Genomic DNA, 13,808 nt, shown 5'->3' on the forward strand with positions numbered 1-13,808 from the left:
AAATAATTATAAACAAACATTCTACACACTGCATAAAAGTGATTAATCACTTTACTTGAAGCAAGTAAATCTGTAGCTATAAAAGTAAACCATACTATAAAAAGCATGTAAAATCAAGGTAAATCTATGTGTTCACAGTGCACTTTCGATTACATTTGCATTTGAAAACATTATTGTGTGAATTTAGGTCAGTGGTTTACTAGCTGACCTGTACAACAAGTTCCGCCTTCTTGTTGATTAGTATCTGAAACGTACAACAAAACCAACCCTGGGTAACGTATTTCACACTCGCAAACATGTATACAGCACCCTCTAGTGGATTTGTGTTCTAAAACATGCAACAAAATGTACCCAGAGCAATGTATTTTAAATTTTGGCTGAGGTATTTAGGTATTTACAAGGAGTCTATGCTCTCCAAATTTCACCAGGCACTAAAAAAATAAATGAAAATAACTTTAATCTAAGGCTGTAATTTCCTCCTGACTGAACTGTAGTTAGCAAACAGCTAAGTTGACTTAAATTAAAGTTAAACTCAAATGGAGCGTGTGGAACCCAGCATTTTTTACAGTGTATGCTATTTTTGCCTATACATACTATTATAAAAGTAAATCAAACAATCAATAATCATATTTAAAAGCAGAAGTAACGTATTTTACGTTTCACAAAAAATGTCAGCTGAGGTATTTACATAAACACAATAAGCCTAGGCTGTGCAATTTCGCCAGGCGAAAAAACGAAAACAACTTTAATCCGGGGCTGAAATTTCCTCCTGAGCCTTGAACTCAAACGCCAGGTCAGACACTATTAATGCCTAATGTGAACTCAAATATGAACTAATTCTGACTGGACGGGGAGACTGATAAGTACGGAATAAGTGTTGGTTGAAGACGCCGCGCTCTTGTTTAAATGTTTGGATTGGGTCCGGACTGTTTGTTTGGTGCGAACATGAGGAATGTGTGGATGATCCGCACAGACACAGATTGGGGACATGCAGCCGTATCTCTGACGCGTGGCCCGTCATGCGGCTATTTCAGTAGAGGTTAACGGCACTCGTATCTGCTTTCAGCCGGCACCGGTGGCTGACATGTGTGCATGTGTGAGCAAAATAGTTTGCGTTGGCAACATTGAGTGACGTGCATTTATGTCTTGCTATTAAAATGATGAACATATCCATAAGAGTTCAAATTAAAGTACTGTACTACAGCATTTACATGCATATTCTAGAGTCATTTGGTCAAACTTTAGTTTAAGCATCTAGTACAATTCTTGTTATTAACTACGCTCAAAAAATAGTTTTTTCCTCTTTGTTTATCCTATAAAATGAGCTGAATCAACACAATTCTTAAAGCTTGTCTTGGAACAACTTAATTTTTTTATGTTCAGTCCAACTTAATTTGTAAAAACAATTGAATTAACTTAATTGATTTGAGTTGGGACGACATAAAGGAATTGGAACCCAGTATTTTTTTTTTACTTCAAGTTGAATAAACTCCTAATTTGCTGCTTATTTTAGGTTATTAAGATAGTATCTGGGTTTGGTTATGATTAGTGGTAAGATCATACTTTATAAGTGCTAATAAACTGTTAATATTGTAATAATAGGCAGGTATTAAGTCATTATTTGACAGAATTGGTACTTAAACTTAGCGTTAATTAAAATATATACATTATATAGAGAAAAATAAATAAATCTATATTTAAATATGAAAATACAAGTCTTATATGATGAATAATTTATTAAATAATACATGACAAATGCAGTTAAATGATTTCAGTATTACACATGATGATACAAAATAATTCAAATACATTAAACTTTATATTGTTATTATATTTTAATAATATTGTAGCACATTTTAACATTATATACCAAGATATGGCATACATGATAAATGTAGATGCAATAATGCAATCTATAAGTTGCAACAAATGCAAATTTTAAATATATAATATATCATACATGTCATACATGAAGGTTTATAATTTAAATAAATAATTAAATATAAATAAATATTATAAGTAAAATATATTACTACAATTAAATATAAGTAAATAATTTAATATAGTATAACGCAAGTCCTATTTAATTTAGTTCGGCTAAAAAAACATTTTAAAATGTTTCTAATACATTTATTTATTTTTTTATATATTTTATTTAAACTTTTTTCTTTTTTTTTCTTTTTTAATTACAAAAAAAGTACAAAATTAACAGTTTTTTTTTTTTTGGGTCAATTTTCTAAGCCACCCTTTAAAATTAGACCCTCTTTTAAATTCAATTGACTACAGAACAAAACACTATTGTCCAATCTCTTGCCTAATTAACCTACTTGAGCCTTATAAATAATAACCAGTCAAATATTACGTGCTGTCATCATAACTAAGACAAAATAAATGAGTTATTAGAAATCAGTTATTTAAAATATTATGTTTAAAAATATGCTTGAAAAGAAATCTCCCAGTTAAACTGGTTAAACTATTTTTGTCTTTAACTGTAAATAAAGTAAAACGTCAACAAAAGTTTTTTCAAATCTGTCATTTGACCACCAAATAGACCCGTTTCACATTTCCGGGTTTCTCAGTAGCGGAAGTCGTCATAGTTGGGAAAACTTGAAACGCAGTGAATAGGAGAATATAACAAATTATTTTTTTACAATCTTATTTGTTCAAAAAATAAAAGAAAACTCCACGATAATGTTATAAAGACATTCAGAAATAGGAAAAAAAAAAAGTTACGACTGACGACGGCAATCAGAGGAGAGAATAACGTCAAATTTACTGTCCTGACCCCATAGACGCTGCATTAGAAAAATCTAGGTAAATCGTTGTAATTTAAAGCAAAGATTATATAATACATACACAAATACATATAAATGTGCATATGTTTTAAAAAAAAATCCAAATATTAAAAACTTTCAAGGATTTAAGATGCTGATGACCGTTAAAAGTATCGTAACAGGCTTTTGAAAAGGGTAAATGACTTACGAACCCACTCAAAAACTGCTGAGAGTCTCATATAGAGAGATACAGAGACACTGAATGTGCATGAGTGTGTGTGACGCGTGGACAGGTGTATTCTGCTGTCGAGTCAGACACACTTTGAGCAAATATCCAGTTTCAGCAGTTGCAGAAGTGCAGAGACTCATGTCTTAATACTTTAGGCACTGAATCACCCCCGACACGCGCTGCAAAAAAATGTGCGCGCGTTAAATAATCCTCAAGAACAACCATACCTCAAATACCTCAGCCAATCACTGCTCTTAAATAGCTTGTTTCTGTTGAGCGCGAACATTCACAATGAAACTCGAGACTTTAAACAAAATACTATGACATTACTATGCTTATTTTTAGTGTTTTCTCTTAGGCACATTAGAGTTTTATGTTACAGCTGATGTTCATATATAAATGTTTATTGCATTATTTTGATGTTATGTGTGTTACCGTGATGGTGTTTAGTAGTTGTGTGAATGACACCGGGTATACGTTCAATATAATAGTGTGTTTCTCTGCTTGTGGGAAAAGTTACACTAACTGTAATTATAATGAACTGTATTTTACTGTGGAACAGTTTTGCGATATGTTACCGTATTTTATTTTGTGAAAATTACGGTATATTTAACAGTAAATAGACATACAGTACACCAAGATAAATGGTGCAGTAAATAAAAATACAGTATTTTTCGCTGTATTTGATTTACAGTAAATTACTTGCGAACTATCCATCCATGTGTTTGGTGTTTGACGTATGTGTGTGTGTGTGTGTGTGAATTTAATTTTTAAACCCAGATACACTGTAAAAAATATCCATGATTTCTACAGTAAAAAGCTGTAAAATTGCTACTGTACAAATCTGTAACCTGTTTAACAAAGTTTACTTATACAGTAAATAACTGTAAATTGAGTTTCTGTAACGAAGGGTCTGACACAGAGGGATCCATTTGCAGTATATTTATTAAACAGAGTTTAACAACAATAAGCACACAGATGTTATTCGTGTGCGAACTCGCATCAAACACAGTAGTATCAAGTCGATGGGCTGGCGGCAGGCAAACACAGGGTGAGTAAGCAGGCATGGGTCAGAGACTGGCGACGAGGATCAAAGTCGGTGTTCAGGCTAGGGTTCAGGGCGGGCGGCAGGCAAGACAAGGTCGAGATACAGTCCAAGGAAAGCAACGGGAAAGCAGGCAAGGATAAGTAACGCTCAGTAGTGTTAGCCGGGGCAGAACAAGACTTCGCAATGAGGTTGTGTGTGTGCTGCTTATATGAGAGTGTGAGGTGATCAAGGTGATGTGCTGCAGGTGTGCGAGTGGCAATCAGTCTAGGGGGTGACGTAATGCTAGAAGTCCGTTGATGATGACCTCTGCTGGCCAGCAAGGGGAATGACTGGGACCGAGTCGGTGACAGTTTCACAGTATTCCCTGCATGACACTTCACTTTTATAGTTTTTTGAAGACATTAGTTGGGTTATTTTCAGGTTCATTTCTCTTGTGTTATGCACACTAGAGTTTTATGTTACATCTAAGTAACAGTTAACGATTTTTTTGTAAATTACGCAGTATTCAACTCTAATATGAACTGTATATTACTGTAGGACAGTTATGCGGTATGCTACTGTATTTTTAAAGTTGCATTGTGAAAATTACTGTTTATTTTACAGTAGAAATACACGTACAATTCTGTAAATACATACAAGTTAAAAGTTAATACAGTATTTTGCCTGTAATTAGTTTACATTAAAATACTGTAGATTTTACAGGAAAGTGTTAACAGAGTTTATGACTTTCTCATAACCACATGCTTATGGTTGTGTTTCCGTTTGTGTAACAAAGTTTTGTAGATGTTAGTACTTCAAAACACTGCGGTATGACCAATAAAGAGACTAAAACATACATTTACATTTATTTTTCTACCCTACTGTCCATTTTTTACTACCAGAACTTTTACAGAGTATTTTACATTCATTTAATGACAAATCAGAAACACTTTCCATTTCAAAAATATTAACGATACTTTTTTGGCATGAAATATGAGCCATATGACAGGTGTTTGGGAAAAAAAACACTGACACAGAATTCCAAAGAACTTTTTAAAGATTACCAAGAAATTTTAATAATGAAAGCTCTGACTGACACGAAGAATGAAGAGTAATGATTTCAGATGTTGTTGTGAGCTCAGGTGGCCTGTTATCTGATCAATGTCCAAAACACACACACACACACACACACACACACACACACACACACACACACACACACACACACACACACACACACACACACACACACACACACACACACACACACACACACACAACCTGTTTTGCTCCCGATTTCCTGCTCATCCGCCGCAGGCTCATCGCGTGCCGGTATTTGACAGGTTTTTCCACACATCAGCCTGGATCTGTTTATTTACACTTATTTATTATTTATATTTACATTTTATTGTGTTCATACGTACACTAATCGCTTCACGCTGAGGAATTTGTCATTTTGCTTCTCGATTGAAGTCACAAATTTCATAGCCCTTTCAAAATATCACAACAGTTTTTTATTAAAATGCTTTCAGCATGGAAGCTTTAAACTGATTAAAATGATCATAATTTTAAATAAACAATTACGTTTTTTCATCAACGAAAGAAAGTATCTCGAAAATATGAAGTTTTTGACATTTAAAGCAGTAAATGTTGATTTCCGTATTTTGTGATTCACGGGTGTTTACCATTATTTATAGACATTTTGACATTTTGGAAACTTGGTCATCGTTCTGTGGAAATTTGATGTTGAAAATTCAGCTTAACAGTTTAACAAAGTGACTTTTATTGACATTTTGGTTGCTTGAAACAAGATTTATATAAGAAATAATATATATATAGGGAGAATTAAGAATTAAAAGAAAAGGTACTGGCAGACAATATTTTACTTAAATATAAAAATAAATAAATAAATAAATAAAGCAAAAACGCAACATCAAAAGTTCGAGGAAACATCAAGGTCCCATAATGCAACTCAAAAACATAAATAAATGACAAAAACATGAAAAATAGACAATTGCACAGATAGAAAATACAGAAAATTGTTAATTTATGGATATTATTTCAGTGTACAGTATTTTATAACACCAACCTACTTCAAAATGTTGATTAAAAGTCACTTTTTCAAAAGTTTTTTTTTTTGTTTGTTATTAAGATGCTTTTATTCAGAATGGAAGCATTGAACTGATTAAAATGATCTGATGATGAATTAAGTTTTATTTATCAATGAAAGAAAGCATCTTGAAAATATGAAGTTTTTGACATTAAAAGCAATATATTATCATACGCTTGAAAAAAAAGTCTTAGTTTTCGTATTTTGTCTTTCACAGGTGTTTCAGAAATCGCATTTCAGAAACTTGATCAGCGCTCTGTCAAATATTGATGTTGTAAATTAAACTCTACGGTTTAACAAAGTGACTTTTATTGGCAATTTGGTTGTTTGAAACAATATAAGTAATAATCATTAGAGAATTAAGTCCGTACAATAAAAAGTACTGGCAGATTATCACCAGGTTTTTGTAGTGTCATTTACACACCAGCCCAGACAATATTTTACTTCAAATATAAATATATAAACAAAGACACAACATCAAGAGTAGTTGGAGGAAAGATCTAGGTCACATAATGCAACTCAAAAACATAAATAAATGACCAGAAACATGAACAACAAAATACAGAAAATTGTTGACAGATTTTATGTATATTTTTTACAGTGTAATTTATAACACCAACCCACTTCAAACTAATAATAATGTTGATAAAAAGTCACTTTTTTAAATGTTTCAACGTCAAAAATTGTTGGAGGAAAGATCAAGGTCCTATAATGCAATAAAAAAAAAACATAAAAACAGAAATAAATGCAAAAACTGACAGAGGAGTCATGGTATAACTCTGTATACACTCTCGGAAATAAAGGTATGCGAGCTGTCACTGTGGTGGTTCCTTTTCAAAAGATTTAAATTTGTACCTTAAAGGTTCATTTTAATACCTCAAGGGTGCATATTAGTACTAAAAAAGTACAAAAGTGTTCCTCTTAAAATGTGTAGGTACTAATATATATTTTTGAGGTACCATTATGTACCCTTTATTGTATACCTCTAAAAATGTATCACCCCAGTGACAGCTCGCGTACCTATTTTTAGAGTATGTGATGAAAAAGACATCCATAAAATAACAGTTTTCTGTGTTTGTCTATTTATTTATGCCTTTTATTGCATTATAGGACCTTGATCTTTCTTCCAACAATAAAAAATATCTTTGCTTCATTATTTTTTAATATTTCCTCCAACCATTTTTGATGTTGAAACATTTTTAATCAACATTATTATTAATTTTAAGGTGAGTTGGTGTTATAAATTAAAGTACACTGTAAAAAGACTTTTTAAAATTATTCTTTTAGTTTGAAGCTGATATTTTCATCATCATTTCAGTCTTCAACCTTCAAGAATCCTTCTGCACCCCAACTTTAAATCAATGACTGAGAATATAACTGGAAATTAACGTAAACGCAGAAACAGAAGCGGCGTAGAGTGTCCAGATATTCAGAAACAGCACAAGACTGACAGAAAACGAAATGAATATGCATATTTGAACAGGTCTGAATCGATACTAGAAGAGTCAAGCTGTCAGCCTGCATTCCTGCTTTAAGCATGTGTGTGTGTGTGTGTCAGATAAACACTCTGGACAGTCTGCAACGCTTCAGTCGGCTCTATTCAACACCTCCTGATTCTGTCGCTATAGACCAATTGTTTTCTTTCCAATGCAAACAGCGCCGTGACATTTGCTTTACCTCCGGCACTTTTCCTTCTTTGCTGTCTGTTACTTTCATACTTGTGTGTGTGCATTCGTGGTGTTCATTTAGTGCAAACTTTTACCCAAAAGAGAGTGCTTAGTAACGTTTTAATCCTTTAGAACTGTGATAGTTCAATTTGGAAGCTTGTGTCTTTTTACAATTGCACATTTAATGTGCAAGTCAAGTTATAAAATGCAAGGTGTAAATTCAAGTGGTGGTCAAGACCTTGAAATTACAACTTTTGGGGAATATTTCTAGGAATTCTGAATTTGAATCTCTTAATTTTGACTTTTCCTGCACTCCTTATTCTGAGTTTACTGCTTATATATTGCAGAATGTTTTTCTTGTAATTCTGAATGTACACTGAAATCTCAAAATATTTGTATGTATCTTTATTAATATATATATTTTTTAATTTTAGTGTTTAGATTTATAATTTATTTATTTATGTTTATTCTGAGTTTAGGCCTCACAATTTTAACTTTTTTCAGAAATTCAGATTTTAATTGTAAATCTATTTATATTTTTATATTTATAAATATATTTATCAATTTATTAATTCTGACCCTTTTTCTAGAAATTCTGATTTTACCTTGAAATCTCTTATTTGTATTTACCCATTTATTAAAATGTTTTGTTTAGATTTCTCAATTCTGACCATTTTCAATAGAAATTTTGAATTTATATTTAACCCTCAAATTTATTTATTTTATTCTGAGTTTCAATCTCACTATTCCAACTTTTTTGTGTAGAAAATCTGCTTTTACACTTAAATGTCATATTTATTTATTTATTTTTAAATTCATCATTTTATCATTAAATTTTTTTTAAGGATTAAGATTTTACTTTTAAATCTCACATTTAAAAAATGAGTTTAGCTCTGACATTTTTGACTTAGAAAAAATTTTCAAGATAAAAAATGTCCGATAAAACAAAATCTGAGCATAGATCTGACAATTTTTACCTTGAAAATTTTTTTTTTTTACTCTCATTATTCTGACTTTTTTCTTGGAATTTTGAGTTCAAATCTATTCATTTTGACTTTTTCAGAATATTCTCCTAAGAAATTCAGATGTTACATTTTAATCTCATTTCTTTGGTATGTTATGTTTGGTATATATATATATATATATATATATATATATATATATATATATATATATATATATATATATATATATATATATATTTTATTTTATTTTTTTTAATTAAGTTTTGATCTCTCAATTCTGACTATTTTCTTGCAATTTGCAAAAGTTTAAATCTCAAAACTGTTTTCTCTTTTATTTAGCAATCTTATGTTTCCTAGTTTTCCCAAATTCTCAAAAATTTCTCTAAATCTCAAACCTCTTAATATTAATTTTCCTATCCAAAAATAAATGAGTACATTGTGTCCATAATTGTGGACATCTCACAATTCTGAATATTTATAAATGACAACAAAACTGTCAGTACAGTGAGACAAAAACCCACAATTATATTTTATTTTGTACTCCACGGCATAAACCACCTTCTAATTTAAACCTCTGAGCAATAATAATAATGCAAAAACAATACTAATAAAAATCAGCGAAAATACAAAAAGCCCTCATTTTTAAAAATGGCTGCAATAATTGTCTTTGTTTGGCTTTAGAAAAATCAACATATACAGTTAATAGAAAACCAAAAAAATGTCAAAATATGAAATCTTTTTGTCAACTGTAAAAAAAGTTCGTAATTTTATGGTTTATTTCCAGCAGCTGGGGTGCCGGAAAAAAAAACACTAAATGATGGCCATTAAATTACAAAAATGTATCGTAAAATAACAGATATTAAATTACAGAAATGTATCGTAAAATAACGGCCTTTAAATTACAGAAATTTAGCATAAAATAACGACCAATAAATTACAGACATTTATCATAAAATAACGGATATTAAATTACAGCAACTTATCGTAAAATAACGGCTGTTAAATGACAAAAATTTATCGTAAAATATCGACCATTAAATTACAGAAATTTATCGTAAAGTAACGGATATTAAATTACACATATTTCCTTAAATCTAAATTTCTGGTAATTTTTTGTAATTTAAATTCCGTTTATTTACAAAAAAACTTCCATCATTTAAGGGATAATATTTTACGATAAATTTCTGTAATTTAACGGACGTTATTTTAAGTTTTTTTTTTTTCCAGCACACCAGCTACCGGAAATAAACCGTAAAATAACAGATTTTTTTTTTACAGTGTAGGATTTCTGAAGGAAGCTGCTACAAACCTTTGGTCTGACTAACTTGTATATTGTATCGCCTGATACCTTCATATTGTATCTGTATGTACATGCAATTATTTATATATTTATTTTCATTATTACTATATTATTCATTCATTAAATCATTCATTCATTTTCTATCGGCTTGGACTCTTATTTATCAGGGGTCGCCACAGTGGAATGAACCACTAACTATTTTGGCATATTTTTTATGCAGTCAATGTCCTCCAGTATTGGGAAGATTAATATTACTATTATTTTTTTTTTGTATATTTGGTTAAAAGTTCCTAAAATAAATAATAATAAAAAATACTAAAATAAAATCAGTGAGAAGGAGATGCTCCATCTCTTCTATCCCCCCTCCAAAAAACACTTCCTGAAACATTCCAGCATATCCTACAAACAGCTGTGAGCCACTACTGAACTTCTGCTCTTCTTCTTCTTTTTCAGATACAACACACACAGAAGGAGCCACAGCGACCTGTCATATACACACACACACTCCGGTGAGTCCACGCTTCTACCTGTTTTCAATGCAAGTCTTATAAAAAGAAACACTTTTAGCACATGCGGCTTCCAAAAACCACATAGAAAACTCACAGAACATCCCGTCTCAATAATAACCCAGACCCCGAGCTTAATGAAAATTGGGTTGTAGTGAGTAAATGTGTGTGTGTGTGTGTGTGTGCTTTACAAGTTCAGTTCCAGCTCTAATCAAACACACCTGAAGCAGCCAATCGGGGTCTTTGAGTTCAGCCGAAAACATTTGCATTATTATACTGTGTGTTAAAAGTACCCAAGTATGCGGTAGCTAACAGAATATAGGCTTTGCTAATGTTTTCGTTCAGCAGAAAATGGCAGCAATTCATTCTAGGCTAACAAAATATATAACAAACATGCTGCTTATGCTTTTGGGTTTAGTTGTGATTGAGCTGTTGGTTACGCAAATGTTGAAAAACAAACATTAAGCGACTTTTTGAAGGTTTTCTTAATGGTCTGAAACAAGTTAAACGATTCACTGAAGCATTTTATGACTGATGTGTACATACTAACATTTCAAGAACATTATTAAAGGCCAAACACTGAACAAACACTATTTGGTTTCAGAATTTGGAGTTTGCATTACAGAATTTGGACTTTTTCTTTTAGAAATCTTGAACTGTTTAACTTCTTGACTTATTCCTCTCAGAATATCATTTACATCTCACAGTTATGGGGTTTAGTTTTTATTCTTCCAAGCTGCTATATTGACTTTTTTGCTCAGATTTCTTCTAAAATCTGTCTTTTTTTTTTTTTTTCTCTCTGAATTCTGAGTTTACATTACACATTTATGACCTTTCCCTCTCTGAACTGCACATTTAAATACCAGTACTCAGGTTTTTTTCTTCATAATTTTGCATCATGACTTTTCCATCTCAAAATCATGACTTTTTCTTTCTGAATACTGAGATTACCTCCAAAAATATAAAATTCTCTCTCGGATTTCAGAGTTTACAACCTAAAATTGTGACTATTTACTCTTTGCATTCCACATTTACATTTTAGAGTTAAATATTAGATTTTGATTTTTTAAATTTCCATCTTGAAACTACGACTCTTGCTAATTTACTTCCCCAAATTATTACGTTTTCTCTCAGATTTTGAATTATTAAGAATTTTTACCTCAGAATTTTGAATTTCCACGTTGCAATGATTTTTTAAAAATAAATGATTAATTTAGTTTTTTTAGTTACATGTCAAATCTTTGACTTTTTTTCTCTCTAAATTCTGAGTTTACATTGCAAAAATATGACTTTCCCCTCTCAGAATTCCAAATTTACATCTCAGAATTAAATTATGACCTTCTTCCCAGATTTTAAAAACTTCCATCTCAAAACTACAACATTTTCTCTCTGAATTCTGTTTACACCCCGAAATTACAACAGTTTTCTAACAGAATTTGAAGTATTGAGAATTAAATAAAAAAAAAATTCCCTCAGAATTTGAAATTTCCACATTACATTTAATTTTGATTTCAAAATTATTATCTTTTCTTTCTGAAATCTGAGTTTAGATCCCAAATTATTACGTTTTCTCTCTGATTTCTGAGTTTACATCCTAAAAATGCAACACTTTTCTCTCAGAATTTAAATTAATGAGAATTAAATCTCAGGGTTTTCCCTCAGAATTTTTAATTTCCACTTTGCTACTAAAATTATTAAGTTTTCTCTGAGATTTCTGAGTTTACATCCCAAAATTACAACTGTCCTGAGAGAACAGTTAAATTTGGAATTTACTCAAACTGTTTTACATTTCCATGTCAAAATGATGATTTGTTTCTGAATTCTGAGTTGTCATGTACTAAATCACAACTATTTTCTCCTTTTTTAAGACTTTTTTTTTCCTTTTAAGAATTCAGAATTTCTGCTTCACAATTATAACAACTATTTCCATCTCAAAAGCATGACGTTTCATTTCAGAGTTTACATCTCAACATTAAGATTTTTTAGCAAGAATAACCATTGATTCTCTGAATTCTGTTTACCTCTGACATTTATAACTTGTCTCTCTCTGAAATCTGAGTTTACATCTCACATTTCAGACATTTTATATATAAAATAAGAGTTTACATCTAGCAGTTCTGACCATTTGCCACCAGATATTTTTCCAACAAAGAAATAAACAAATAAAAAGGTTGGTTGCAAGTTTATCTCATACTCTTAAAAAATATTATTTGGCTGCTTTTTCAAACAACCTATTTAAAATGAGCTGAAGCAACACAATTCTGGAGATTTCTTTGGAACAACTTAAATGTTTCATGTTCAGCCCACTTACATTTGTGAAGTTAACTTAATCGATCTGAGACAACATGACAACATGAACGAATTGTGTGAAACCCAGCATTTTTTACAGTGTTGTTCTGATAAATCAACATTACTTGATTATTTTAAATACATCTAAAGAAAATTAATCAACTTAATTAATTTAGGAGTGTTAAACATTAGGTCAATTTGACATGATACTAACAAGTTAATCAACCCTGATATTAGATATTAGATTATAAGATAAAAGAAATAAATCTTAAGAGTTATTTTTAATTGTATAAGACAAACTCAAAAACTGCAGAAATCCCAGGGTGCAAACTCCTTCACAATGACCTTTTTACTTCTGGAAATAGTACACAAAGCGGTATTCAGTCTATAGTCCTGCAGGAACAGGACTGAGTGCTGTTTAAAAGTGATGAAGCACTGAAACAGATCACTGCACACTCGAGCGGTTAACAGTGAAAGCAGACTGGGCTTGTGCTGGTGTTTGTTTAAGGGCCAGTGATTGAGTCTAGTCAAGCATATATGGCTGTATGAGGGCCTTCAGCACTTTCAGATGACGGGGTTCCAGTATTGTCCCGCCTGAGGGGCAGACCAGGGCTTATAAGACAACACTACAACTCCCCCTAACCTTGCCATGGCCTGTCCCAACAGCCCCGCACAGGCCTCAGGACAGTCATTCAACAAAAGAGACAAAAAAAAAAAAAACACACACAAACACACACACACACAGTTTAATTAGGCAGTTTGCAAATATTCCTGCCACTAAAGGAATTCCTGTCTGGCTCAAGAGGAACCAAATTCCTTTGCTTTCTGGAAGGATCTATGTTTACATCCACCTATTTTAATGCACAGTTTAGATATGCACATAGAAAACTGATACACAAAATAAGATATTTTGAAGAAAGCTGCAAACACTGATTCCTGAT

General features: G+C 31.4%; 2 protein-coding genes across 33 annotated transcripts in view; one reads left to right on the top strand and one right to left on the bottom strand.

Moving 5' to 3' along the window:
* coro7 (coronin 7) overlaps window positions 1–13,808 on the bottom strand; it is a 299,622-nt gene that overhangs the window by 98,093 nt on the left and 187,721 nt on the right.
* Window positions 1–13,808, top strand: part of vasnb (vasorin b) — a 47,470-nt gene that overhangs the window by 12,619 nt on the left and 21,043 nt on the right. Inside the window, exon 2 of the mRNA NM_001110762.1 lies at window positions 10,526–10,581. The gene's annotated coding sequence lies outside the window, so the exon portion shown is untranslated. The remainder of the gene's footprint in view (window positions 1–10,525; window positions 10,582–13,808) is intronic.

The sequence above is a fragment of the Danio rerio genome, chromosome 3 (assembly GCF_052040795.2).
Source record: "Danio rerio strain M-AB ecotype USA chromosome 3, GRCz13ab, whole genome shotgun sequence".
Classification (NCBI taxonomy): domain Eukaryota; kingdom Metazoa; phylum Chordata; class Actinopteri; order Cypriniformes; family Danionidae; genus Danio; species Danio rerio.